The sequence below is a fragment of the Protopterus annectens genome, chromosome 11.part0 (assembly GCF_019279795.1).
Source record: "Protopterus annectens isolate FY-2018-M chromosome 11.part0, PAN1.0, whole genome shotgun sequence".
Classification (NCBI taxonomy): Eukaryota; Metazoa; Chordata; order Ceratodontiformes; family Protopteridae; genus Protopterus; species Protopterus annectens.
The window spans coordinates 614,406,963-614,420,541 of record NC_056745.1 but is presented as its reverse complement, the minus strand read 5'-3'; the positions used below and the strand labels follow the sequence as shown (position 1 = coordinate 614,420,541).

At 38.0% G+C, this 13,579-nt stretch overlaps 1 long non-coding RNA gene across 1 annotated transcript in view; it reads left to right on the top strand.

Annotated features, from left to right (window-relative positions):
* Nucleotides 1–13,579, top strand: part of LOC122815521 — a 1,099,169-nt gene that overhangs the window by 447,266 nt on the left and 638,324 nt on the right. The gene's annotated exons all lie outside the window — the stretch shown is intronic.

Here is a 13,579-nt window from a genome sequence, read left to right as displayed (position 1 = left end):
GATCCAACCACTGAGTTCTGAAATTTTATTATGGATGCTATGAGTTTTTAAGGAAATGAATTTAAGCTGTTTTGGTGAGTTTGAGATAGGTGGATTGGGCTTTGATATTTTTGGTGATGGTGGTATGCTCCCTGTTTTGGAAGGAGATTGGTGGGCTGAGTGGTGGGGTGTTGGCTTGCAATGAGTTTTTGAAGGCTACTGGGAAGACAATATGGGAGAAGGGCCAAGGATGAGATGAATATCCCCAAAGAGTGGTAAGAGAGAGAAAATTGGATATGTTTGGTAAACTTGTTTTGGTTTAACTGTAGCAGTTTTATATTGGCATGATAGGCATGAGGGTTTATTAATTTAAATTTGAAGAAAAGATTGGGTGATTATATACTGGAAGTGATTAGTGGTGAAGGGGGCTGATTCGATTGGTTAGAGGTGAGGACATATTGGGAAAAATGCGTACAAGATTGAGTGATGTATGATAAGTTGTAAGGTGATAATATGCTGTAATATTTTAGAGAAGCATGGTATGTAGAGAGACATGTCAGAGAAAGAGGATCCACAACACTGGGATATGAATATAAGAAGAGTAGGAGTAGATACCTAAGTGAAGTGGATAGTGTAAATTTTGATCATCATGGAGCTTTCTGAATTTACAGAGTTTGGTTACTGTCTTTTGTGATTCTCTCTCTCTGTATTAAGATATATATATATATATATATATATATATATATATATATATATATATATATATATATATAGAGAGAGATGCATTATACACACACACACACACACACACACACACACACACACACACACACACACACACAAACACACACACACACACACACACACACACACATCTATATCTATGTATCTGTATATATATCTATAAACATACATACACACATACATACATACATATGTAAAACATGACATTCTCACAGGCATTGGTGGGGCATCTGGGGGAGATAATACTTTCAGTGTGATCCACTTATACTAATTTGACTATATCACTTTCCTTTTGACAATAATTTATGTAGTATCATGGAATAGCATGCTATGGGAAATGGAACCTAGTCACCAATGAGACTATTAAAAAGACTCACTAGCATACTTGTAGAATCCAACCCTTTCCAAAACCCATCAATGAAGCCTAGGCCCTGGCAGAGAGCCCTTAACCCTGCCTGGAATAAATTTGTTATGGTAAGTTTAACAAAAGGTAATAACCTTAGACAACCATTTGAAAATAGTCTGTTTTGACACAGGTTGTCCCTTCTTCTTCTTACATTCACATTTACAAGAATGGACAATTGATCCAAAGATCTGAAAGATTTAGTTCTGTCAAGATAGCACCTGAATTGTCTCTGCACATCCAATGTATGGAGCATCCTTTCTCCCTCATTTTTAGGTTAAGAAAAGAAAGCAGGAAGATGGATAGTTTGTCTTAAAGAAAACTTGGATACCCCTTTTGGCATAAAAGAAGGATTAGTCCTCAAACAGACCCTGTCCTTCTGGAAAAGGAGATTAGGTTGACTCACCATAAGAGCTTGCAACTCAGATACCCTTCTTTCAGAGGTCAGAGCAATCAGAAAAACTATTTTCCAAGTTTTCCATGTTAAGAACTTCAAGCCAGCTGGATTAATTGGTTCAAATGAAGCAGGTGTTAGCTTCTCAAGCAAAAAAAAATAAGATCCTAAGGAGGGGCCACCAGTTTTCCAGGAGTCCTCTTTTTCTGACATGAAACTACATTGAAAGGGGAGAATCCATGAGCAGACATGCTAAAATAATTGATAAATGAACCTTGAGAGAGAAATAAGAAAAGCAGCAGGATAATTAATCACACAACTATTGTAAACCCAGACAACAGCTAGCTCTGTATAGGAACTGTTTATGTTGTTGGCACCAACTAGAAAACCTTTTCCATATGCAAAGATATGATTTTGTAGTAGCAGTCTTTCATACTTCCTTTTGTATCTGCTGTACATCTTCAGAAAACTGGTGTCTAAAAGGAATTAAGATGCTATCATCCAAGCAGTCAGTTGAAGATGATTGATGTTGGTGTGTATCTACCATAACTGATCTTGTTTGAGTAGATTCAGTCTAAGAAGGAAGAACCATGAATGCCTGGTATAGAAGGGAGTCACCACAATGATCTTATAAGATTCCTTCTGAATCTTGGGAAGTACCATGGATATTAGTGGAAATGGTGGAAATTCATACAGGAGCATTCTTGTCCAAAGAAAAGGCATCTGTCTTCAAGGTCTTCTTCTAAGGAGTCCTGGAACCTAATTTTGCCATTTGCTTGTTCAGAGACCAGGCAAGGAAATCTACTTGAGGAATTCCCCCACAAATGGGTCAAATCACTGACTCCTGATCTAGTTTCCAATCATGAGGATATGCCTTGGTCCTGTTCAGTTTGTCTGCCATACAGTTTTGCTCAGAATGAATGTAAGATGTCTGTAGAGTGAGATTGTGCTATAAAACAATTACCACATGAATGTGGTATTGTCTGTAACTACTTGAAGAGGTCCCAGGGACCAGAGATGGTTCAGAGAGTAGAGAGCCTTGATCATGGCAAGCATTTCTTTGATATTTATGTGTTTTCTTCTGTCCTTTATATCCTACACCCCTTGAACTTCTATCCCTCCAGAAACTGCTCCCTAAGCAAAGTATGAATTGTCTGTGGTGATTGGCTGCTTTGGAGTGGGGAGGGAGAAGGGGAGACCTGGATTTAAGGATATCTGTTGTTTACACCAACATATTCCTCTTCTAATAAACCCCAGGACTGGGATTTGAAAATGTAAAGGGTACTGATGCTTGGATAAAACAGATTTCAGATACCACTGTATACTTCTCATGTGGAGTTTTGCCAGGAGCATCATGAAAATCAGATGCTATAAGACCCAAAATCCAAAGGCATTCCCTCACAGTGACCAATGTCTAAGTGGAAAACCTTAAGATAGATCTAGATAAAGATATATTTTTCCTGTGGAAGAAAACTCTTTGAAGTGATGTGTCTTGCTGCCATCCCATTAACGCAATCCTGTATGAGGAAGTCAAGAAAGACTTCTGAATGTTCTTGGAATCCCACTTTGTGCAAGTGATTTCTCACTCAATAGAGAGCTTCCTGACAACTTGAAAAAGACTCTGCAAGGATAAGCAAGTCATCTAAATATGTAAAAATGTGGATATGCTATAACCTGCAAAGATCAATAATTAGTGCTAGACATATTGGAATACTTTTGGTGCAGTGGATAGTCCAAAGGGTAAGGCAGAGAACTGATAATGTTATCTAGACATACAAAACCTTAAGAAACATCTGAAGGATGGGTGAATAGGGATATGATAATAAATATCTTTTGTCTAGTGCTACCAAGAAACAGATTGTGAAGTGACAATGTCTTGAATTTGGGAACTATGACAAACATGTTCAGAAAACAAAGACCCAGAAATGGTCTCCAAGCATTTTCTTTTTTTCCTTGAACATCTTCACCTGGAAAATAGGAACTGATTCCTTTACTCTTTGGTATGGCACGTGACGAAGAACACATGGAAGCAAAGCAGTGTGATCTACAGGATGAGTAATAACTCCCTGAAAAGGAGGAATTTCCTCCCACTGCCATCTGTAAACTTGATGAATGATTTTCAGAAACTATTTGTCTGAAACAATTAATTCCCAAAGAGAAAAATGGAAATTTAGACTTTCTGGAAGAGAAAGGTATTCAGGGTGGTAGGGGGTTACAAGGTCTATTGAATAGATATTCAGGCTTGTTGGGACTGCCCTTGGTTATGGGAAGGTTTTGGCTTCTGTTTGGAACCCCCTTGCCAGTTCTTCTTAAATGCCTGTTTACCTGAATTCTGTTGAGGCTTTTTATTCTTTTTTTTTTTTTTTTTTTTTTTGCCAAAACCAGATAAGGAAAAAGAAAATCATTTGGACAATTTGGAAAAGAAAGGATGAAAACTTTTAGAGATTCCCTGTATCAGCTTATCCCTTTCATCACACTTTTTGGCCATCTCTGCAGCAGAGCAGCCAGATACTAAATCTCTATCCAAGGGAGAATTTAAAACCTAATTTTTTGCATCATCTGGGTGATTCTGAGACTGCAGCCAAGCAGACCTCCTAAAAACATACACACGCTGCAAACAATTAGTAGTGACCTGTGCAATAGCTGAAACTAAGTGATTTTAAGCCGATTTTTCTTCACAAGAAGTATGTGTAGATAAAATGTTCCTCATACATCCACAATTTGTCTGAACAAACTTTAACATATGCGCCTGACAAATTAAAATTCTGAAATTTTAAGTTGCAGAAGAATACACCTTCCCCTCCCTCATGCCTATCAATAATTTTCCCTTACTTATTAGAGTCTTATTAAAGTTTGGGAACAAAATTTTAAAAGACTGATGAACTTTGTACATCCTATCTGCCATTTAAGGGACAGCTGGCTGACTATCAGGAAACATACAGGCAATAATATATACATCCTCTAAAGCAGAGGAGAGGAGATGAGAGGAATGTGTGTAAGTTCTGGAAAATCCATCCATAAACAACTCATAGTTTTCTGAGGGACTGAGAAACTTCAGTGTTCTCCTGCTGAAAACACTGGGACAGTCTATCAGTAGTCTCAGAGAAAGAAACCCCCCCCACACACGCACACACACAGGGAGAATAAGAAATTTGAGGACAATATCCTGAATTCACCCCTGCAACTTCCTGTTCAAATATAGAATATTGAATTTCTTCAAGGAAATGAGGATTCCCTCTTTCTTTTACCAGAAAGTACTTTACAAGAAAGATCAATATCCTGCATTAACCCCTGAACTAGTAAACTCTTCATATCCAAAGAAATTTGAGGAGTGTTACATACATACTTGGTTTTCTGTTTCTTTTTGAAAGGAAAATGGGGCCAAGCATATTACTAAAGGCAGCAGCTGTTTCCACAGGGATGGGCACAGCTTTCAGACACAACAGGGAAACCTTCAGTGTAACCAAGAGTGGCTCTCCCTTGGCCACTGAGGAAACCCCAACAACCACAGAAGACATGGCTAGCCTCTGGTGCATAGAGGCTGTAGGTGCTGCACCAGAAGGATCTGGGGTAAAAGATGACTGGTCTGAGGGAGAACAAATGGCCACAGCAGAGTCACCCACCTGTAGCTGAGGCAAATTGGTAGCTTGCTGTGGTGGCAAACATCTTTTTATGACTTGAAGAAGGATTGATCATAGAACTGGTAGTCTGTACCATGATCAAGCCAAAAATGATGAATCTTTCCCAGGGAGGGCAAACAGCAAATGTTGGTAAAACTAACAGTCCATAAAAATGTCTTTTTTGACAGAAAAACACAGCAACAATGACTCTAAAACACTATGGTGACCCCATAACAGACAAATAAACACAATTTCTACACACAAAATATGTTTACAGTATTTTTAAACTAACAGAAAAAAATTAGTACTCCATTTAAAAGAACTTTACAGTCCTGAGACAGTGTGTTAAATAACAACACTCCTAGCTTTAAAATAACTACCCCATAAAGGAAAGAAATGAAATATTAAATCACAAGTTTATTACTGATCCTCAAAAGCCTAAGAGGAGCATACCCTTCAGCAGCAGTAAAGCTTTGAAGGGCTTCTCATTCAAACTTATCTTTTAGTCAGCTCAGCTCAAGATGCTTGACAGTTTGGACATGTGGAAGTTGCCCTCAAGCTTTGGCAGTTGACTGGACTTTATATCCCTGGCAGGATGTAACCCATATAACTAAGGCTACTGCAACAGTGATCAATATGAAGAACATATGTATATTTCCACATGGTCAGTACTGAAATAATTTGACTATGTACTTTGCAGCCAAAAATGGAAACACTATACTATAAACAAACGCATGACATTTTACTGACTGTGTCTCAGACCACCAGATTTTTATCATAAAGTTTAGAATTAAGTTAAAGAAAACAAGAAAAGCCTCCAGGCCAACTATTCAAACTCAACTCTATCCCAAACAAATATGTAGTTGAAGTGAAGAACAGATTCAAAGAATCAGAACTGAAAGAAGTTTGTGATATTGTCTGGGAGGTGTATTTTAAATTCAGTGAAGATCAAGAAGGCAAAATTGCTGCCTGTGGAAAGAAGTAAAGTAAAAGGATATGCAGTTAGGGAAATATGTCAGAGTAAAAACAGTTTCAGGAAATAACAATAGCAAATGTAGAGGCTTATTTAAAAGAGTAGCACAAAGAAATGCAAAAAGAAAATAGAATAAGAAAGACAAGAGATTAGTGACTTTAAGGAAAACTTCCAAGTAAAAATGGGCATCATAAAATATAAAGATGGGAGAGACTAAGCAGAAGCAGCACATACCAAAAAGAAATACATATCACTCAACTGTTCAGATTTTGGAGGCACACCCTTAATTTGTTCTCAAACCTTTACTCCATCTCTCCTAAATTTAGAAATTATTTTGAGAAGTATTTAGTCAAATGTAGCAGCATTTAAAGGAATGACACCAACAACACTGACATCTATAATAATTTATCTGACTTAGAGCAAGGTATCCTGGAGAGAAAAGTTAAACAGGTTCCATAAGGCCTTGCCAATGACAAAGCTGCAAGAGGTGGTGGAATTCCAGCTTTGGTGTTTGTAGTCTTGCAAGGTGATGCTGACAGAGTGTCATTTGGAATTTGCCAGCAAATTTGGAAAGTACAACAGTGCCATTGGGCTGGAAATGGTAAATGTATATTTAATTCTCAAAAAAGGGCAATGGTAAAGAGTGCTCATTTATTGAAACATTGCACTTGTTTCTCAAGGTACTGCTCAAGATCCGGAATAATAGACTCCAGCAATATATGGCCTGAGAACTTTCAGATTTATAAGCTGATTTTAGAAGGAGCAGAAGCACCAAAGATCAAATTCCTAACATTTGCCCAATTGTACAGAAACCAACGTAACCTGAGAAGTTTTTTTTTCTTTTTATTGACTACTATTAAGCCTTTGATTGTGACCCGTTTGTAGAGAAAAGGGAATACTGCATCATCTTATTTTCCTCCTAAGAAATCTGTATGGAAAATAAGAAGCAACAGTCAGAACCAAATGTGAACGAAGTATTTGGAAAGGAGTGTGACAAGGCTGCATATTTTCACCCTGTTTAATTCATTCACAAGCTAAATATATTACTTGAAGGGATGGGTTAGATACATCAGAAGCTGGAATTACAACTGGTGGGAAAAATATTAACAATCTCAAGTATGCAGATGATACCACTTTGATGACTGAAAGTGAAGAAGATTTGAAAAACAGGCCAGTGAATATGAAAGCCGAAAGCACAGAATCTGGTGAGCTGTTCCAAAAAAAATTTAAAATTATGTTATCTTGCCCCATCAGTTCCTTATAAATGAATGGACAAGAAGTATAGACAGATTTTTTTTTCCTGGGCTAAAAGGTCCCTGCAGATGATGACATGAAATTAAAAGATGTCTGTTTCTTTGAAATAAAGCTATGACAAATATGGATACAGTTTTAAAGAGTAAAGACATCACATTGTTAACAAAGACTCAAATAGTCAAAACTGTGGTCTTCCTTAGCAATGGTATGTGGTTGTTTGTGATGGACATTGAGGTTGTATGCTGGAAAATTGATGCTTTTGAACTGTGGTGTTAGAGTTGGTGAAAGCTTTTGAGAATGCTATGGATTGCAAAAAAAAGATTAAATTAGATAATACATAACTAGAAAGGTTAGAATAAAATCTAACTATGCTCCCTGGCTTTCCAAAGACACTAGATCCCTTATGCTCCAGAGAGATAAAGCGTGGAAAGCCTGGATCAAATCTAAGCAATTACCAATGCTTCACAACCATCAACATTGCAGAAATCTAACTAAGAAAGAAATTCATTTTGACAAAAAGTCTTTCTAAACTCTAATCAACTAAATAGCAAATCCAACCCTCAGAAGTTCTGGTCAACTATAAATAAAATTCTTTCTCCCAGCCGCCCTTCAAACCCCTCTCCCTACCCAAATACATCCAGTCTTGAAACAGCTACACTACTTAATACACACTTCATCAATACTATCCAGGCTCTCTTACCATTAGTACTCCCCAACCTACCCCTCCCAACCCACCAAACTGCACCTCTTTCTCCCTTCAACCCATGCCTACTTCTTACATCTGATCTCTTCTGCTAAACCTCAAACCCTGCTCCCTATCCACTGATAATTTACCTCCAGTCCTTCTCAAATTAACTGCTGACTCTATAGCTTTCCCAGTGTCTATTCTAATAAACAGTTACATTCAGGAATCCACCATACCTACCCTGTGGAAATCCATTTTTACTGTTCCCCTACACAAAGGTAGCAACTCCACTGACCAATCCAACTACTGTCCTATAGCTATCTTATCCCCCCTTTCTAAAATCCTCAAAAAAAGCATTCATTCACAACTTCTATACCTAGTCCAATACAACCTTCTCCTACCCACACAGCATGGTTTCCATCCCAAACACAGCACAACTACAGCCCTCCTGTCCTTTACCTATACCATTGCTGAGGCCCTAGATAACAACAAACTCATCTCTTGTCCCTTCTTAGACCTCTCTAAGGCATTCGATACAGTCTCCCATCCCCTACTACTATCTAAACTTGCTAGTGTCAGTATATCATCCTCCACCCTTACCTGGTTCTCAAGTTACTTATCTAGTAGGCAGCAGTCTGTTAAATGGCTCCCTTCCTCTTCTACATTCTTAACTGTCCCATCAGGGGTTCCCCAGGGCTCCATCCTGAGACCCCTCCTGTTCAATATCTACACCAACGACCTCCACACATCCTGTAAAGTGTCTTCCATCATACAATATGCCAATGATTCAACCCTCATCTCCATTTCTGATAACATCTCTGAGCTTCATACTCTGACTCAACAAACCTTTTTATCTACCGAACAGTGTTTAACTGATAACCTACTCATCCTCAACCCTAAAACGACCAAACTTACTATTTCTCCCCCGCTCACTTTCCCACCACAAATCCTCCGTCTCTATCTCTTCCTCTAATAACACAGTTATTAAACCTGATGCTCACACTAAACCTTTAGGAGTCATCAATGATGATGAACTCAGATTTAATATGCACCTTCTCCAATGTATAAAAAGGACAAACAAAAATTAGGTCTACTATATTGTAACAAAAAATTCCTATCGCCAAATGCTAGACTATCCCTTGCTCAAGCTGTCCTTCTCCCATCTCTTCTTTATGCTGCCCCAGAGTTCACCAACATTCAATCCACAACCTTAAACAAACTTCAACAAACTTACCATATGATTGCTAGATTTATCGCTAACTCCCCATATAATGCACACCACTGCCTAGCCCTTACATCCCTAAACTGGCTGTCCCCCACTTACTGTTGCTAACACAACTTCAAATGTTACACTCTATTCTCTACAAACCTTCATCTTGTCCTGCTCTCTCTTCCTTCATTTCTACCTACACTCCTTCTCATACTCTCCGTGCCTCAAATCTGCAACTACTACATACCTACCAATCAAAAAAAGCAGTAAGCAAACTCTTATATAAATACTCCATAGCCCAGACTTGGAACAAACTTCCTCGAGACATATGCTCCACTATTCACTCTGCGAACTTTAAGGAAAAAGTCAAACTCCATCTACTCAGGTCCAAAATCTATTCTTGCAAAGCCCCGACTTGACCTCCCCGTCTTCACTCTTGATTTACCTTTGCTCAATAAGTTCCCCTCCCAACAATAGCAAACATTGCACTGGATGATACCTCATTTAGGTTCATATTAGTACTAAGCTAACTGCCCTTGCGAGCCATTCTAAGCCTAGCCAATTACCCCTTGTGAGACTCAAACCACACACCTTGTGTTTATAAGGCAAACACCTTAACCACTGGGCCACCTCCCAACCCCAAGAATCAAACCGCACAACCTGTAGCTGTCAGGCAACAATGCTACCACTGCAGCACTGCAGTACTTCTAATGTATACATCATATCTGATGGATTGAACTCACGTTTGTAAATATGTAAATATTCAAAACTACTCAACTACAATATGTGTGCATACTTTTGCTTTATATTTTTATGAAATTGTATAACTCCATTTCTTATCATTTGTTACTGTAAATGTTATATTTTATTTTTGTAAACTGTCTGTGCTTGAAGCTTTTCTCTTCAGGTCTCCACTGAAAATGGACCATAAACCCAGTTGGACTAACCCAGTTAACAAATGTCAATAAAAATAAATAAATACATAAACTCATACTGGTCACAAAAAGGAGTGCTAGTAAAATTAAAACTCAAACTCTTTGGCCAAATAATGCTAAGAGAGGCTTCACTAGAGAAGACACATGCTTTTGAACGATTTAAGATGAATGAAGAAGGGTATGTCAGAGGCTAAGGTGGCTAGACTGCATTACAGAAAAATTAATATGAATTTGAAAGAACTTAGCTAAACAGTTGTTGACAGACAGGCCTGGTGGACCAAAGTCCATAAGGTCAAAAAGTGCTGGACTTGACTAAATGAATAAACAGCAACAATTGTTGCTCTAGACCTTGCTCGGTGCAGAACTAAAAATACAGAAGTGGTTTGCAGGGCTGGTGTAGGAAACACCAATTTCATTTTTAGTGCTTTTTTAAAATGTGTAATCACTGCTGCATTTGGTTAGCCTAGCTTTTTATCTTCTTCTGGAGCACTAAAACAGTGATAAAACATGAAAGTCAGCCTGAAAATGATGAGTTAGAGTGACAACTAGTTATACTCGGGTCTATGTTAAATCATCGAAAAAAGCAAACAATAATTTATTGAACCCATGTAACCGAAAGCTTACAATTTGGAATGCTTAGAACAGTGATTTGTTGTTCCACAAAAAAATAAATTAATTAATAAAGAATTTAAAACATTATCTAAAGAATTCTTTCCCAGGGAAAGAATTCGCTTATATGCCGTTTTGCTATTTTGCCTTTTTGTGCTTTCATGTTTGATCAAGATGCATTCAAAAGAATGTGTCTTCAATCATTTAATAGGAACCGTTATACTGTACATACCTGAGTTAGAGCAACAACTAGTTATACTCTATTTACCAAACTTTGGGACAGATGGTAGTATTAACATGGAAAAGTCAGATGGGTTTGAAGCTCCCTGTTTGTTTTGTATTCTTCCTTGACTTTTGCAGGAGTGTTATTATAGTCTGTCCGGTTAAGGGATTCATAGTAGATGAGCTCATCATGTCCTGGAATAGATTCAGCAAGGGTTCCTGAGCCCTTGAAAATAAATAGTTATAAAACTCAGCAAAGAAGTCATCAGTTGCATGTACCTTACTATTTTGTATTGATTTATCAGCTGTCTTAGGTTTTGGTAGTGTGATGGTATTTGTTAAAAGACTGTTTTCTCATGAAAGATTATATGTTTTATGGCCTTTCCATCTATGCTTTATTAAATCTTTGTCATTCTGTCTTCTGAATATGATAGAATATGATAGACATTATTATATTTACATCCAGACTTGCTTTCCACAGGATATATTGCCACATTAAGATGCTACAGTAAATAATAACGTTTTGTATAATTTCATATTTGAAATACATTATTCCAGTAAGCATTATTCCTTTTCTTTCTCTCCTGCTTTGCTATTTGTCTTGGTGGGTAGAAACAGCTGCCTGATTCACTCTGCTTCACCTGTTGTCCAGAAAATTAATAGTGGCAAAATGAGGCTACATGCTTCACTGGCTCTCCCTTTCCTTGTCAAAACACTAGATGTACAATGGAAGATATTACCTTTTTCATATGTGTGTGAATGCTTAAACTGTAGCAAAGGCTGGATAGATTAAACAATGGTGCATTAATATTATCCCTCAAAAGGTTTATTCTATTTTAGAAATGTAATATTGTTGCTAGACATTGGTAGTTTATCATGAACCTTGTCCTTTTCCCCTCAGAGTAACACAATGAATCCTAACTACTGTGTAGCTAACTGTACATGATACGATGTTTCAAGGCAGGCTTGCATATTACACTGCAATGGGGTGGCAGCATGTTAGAGAGCCATAAACAAGAACAGTACTTGGTAAAGAACACGTATGTACAGTTCATAGATGTAGCAGAGGAAGACAGCAGTTGGCACAAATTACCTTTCTATAAATAGATGCAGCTTTTAAGTTTCCCTTTTCCTTTTAGTTTAGTATATGTTTACAGATTTAGAAGAAGAAGATAAGTATGACTTCTACTGTTTTATATCTCTCTCTCTATCTATCTATCTGTCTATGTATATATATATATATATATATATATATATATATATATATATATATATATATATATGCATGTATGTATGCGTGTGTGTGTGTGTGTAATATATTCCATGGGAAAAATGCCCAGCACAATGTATGTGCCTTTGTATAACATATGCGATGTAAAAGGGTTTCATTTGTAAAGTGTAAAGATGCAGTAAGCACAGGCTTGTTATATGTGATACGTATCAAGTTACAAGTCTGCTGTATTTCTTTACTTTCCAGAATAAACATAGCTAATGGTTGTGTTGCACTACATTTTACTTACTTCACATTGAATACATTTCCATATTCCTTAAACCTTCTAAGTGAATATAACAGATATTTGAAAAGTACCACTGATTTGGGCATCTTTCTGTTTGATTATTAGCTTTGCTCCTGTATTTCATTGTAATAGATTTCAAGTTATAGGTAATTCTACTACCTTCTGTAAATATCCAACATGTGTTATCAGTGGATGTTCATCGTGTTACCCTGCTGCAGTCATCACACTTGGGTTATCCTGCCGTCAGTCAGCCCGAATTCCAAAGTCTTGGTCCGGCGTCGGTTGCTGTCGCTTCTTCCCTGACGTCAGTGCGCCAGGGGTATATAAGAGGCATCCGACACTATTTTCTTCAGTCTTTCTTGCCGCGCGGTGCCCGAAGCAGAAGCAGTTTGCAAGTGCCGGTCAGCCGACATCTGAGATTTTCGAATCGAGTTTCAGTCCGAAATCTTCAAAGCTAAGTACCCCATGGGGAATCTTTTCTTGCCTCAGTCCAATGTCAGAAAAAGTTAACAATTGCATTTCTTGTGGGAAGCAAATACATAAGGACTTTCATTCTTATTGTATACCTACGTTATATACTTTAGTTGCTTCATTTGTGACATTGTTTTTTGGCTAGAAGACACTGCATCCACTGGATTACCGAACTCTGCGAGGGCGCCTCCTTCATTTTTTGTGTTTTTTCGAGAGTTTGTTTGGTGCTTTTGGATTCTATACCTTGCCTAGGCCCAGACCACAATGCCACTGGTTTTCGGTTTTGTGCTAGGTTCAATAAGCGGACTATAAAGTGACGCTTTGATTTCGCATGACACTACTTTGGTAGGAAATTTAATTACACTATGCCGTCGGAGCAACCGACTTCCGGTGTGCATAAAAAACACAAAGATAAAGACAGGCAGCCTAGATCCAAGCCAGACTCCGAGGCCTCGGCTGGGCCAGTCGCCAGTCCTCCGGTTTTCAGTGAGGCGCCTACGCAGCCCCTGGCTACTGCAGAATCCAAACCCCAGACCACTTTGGACTCTCTAGCAGAGAGTTCT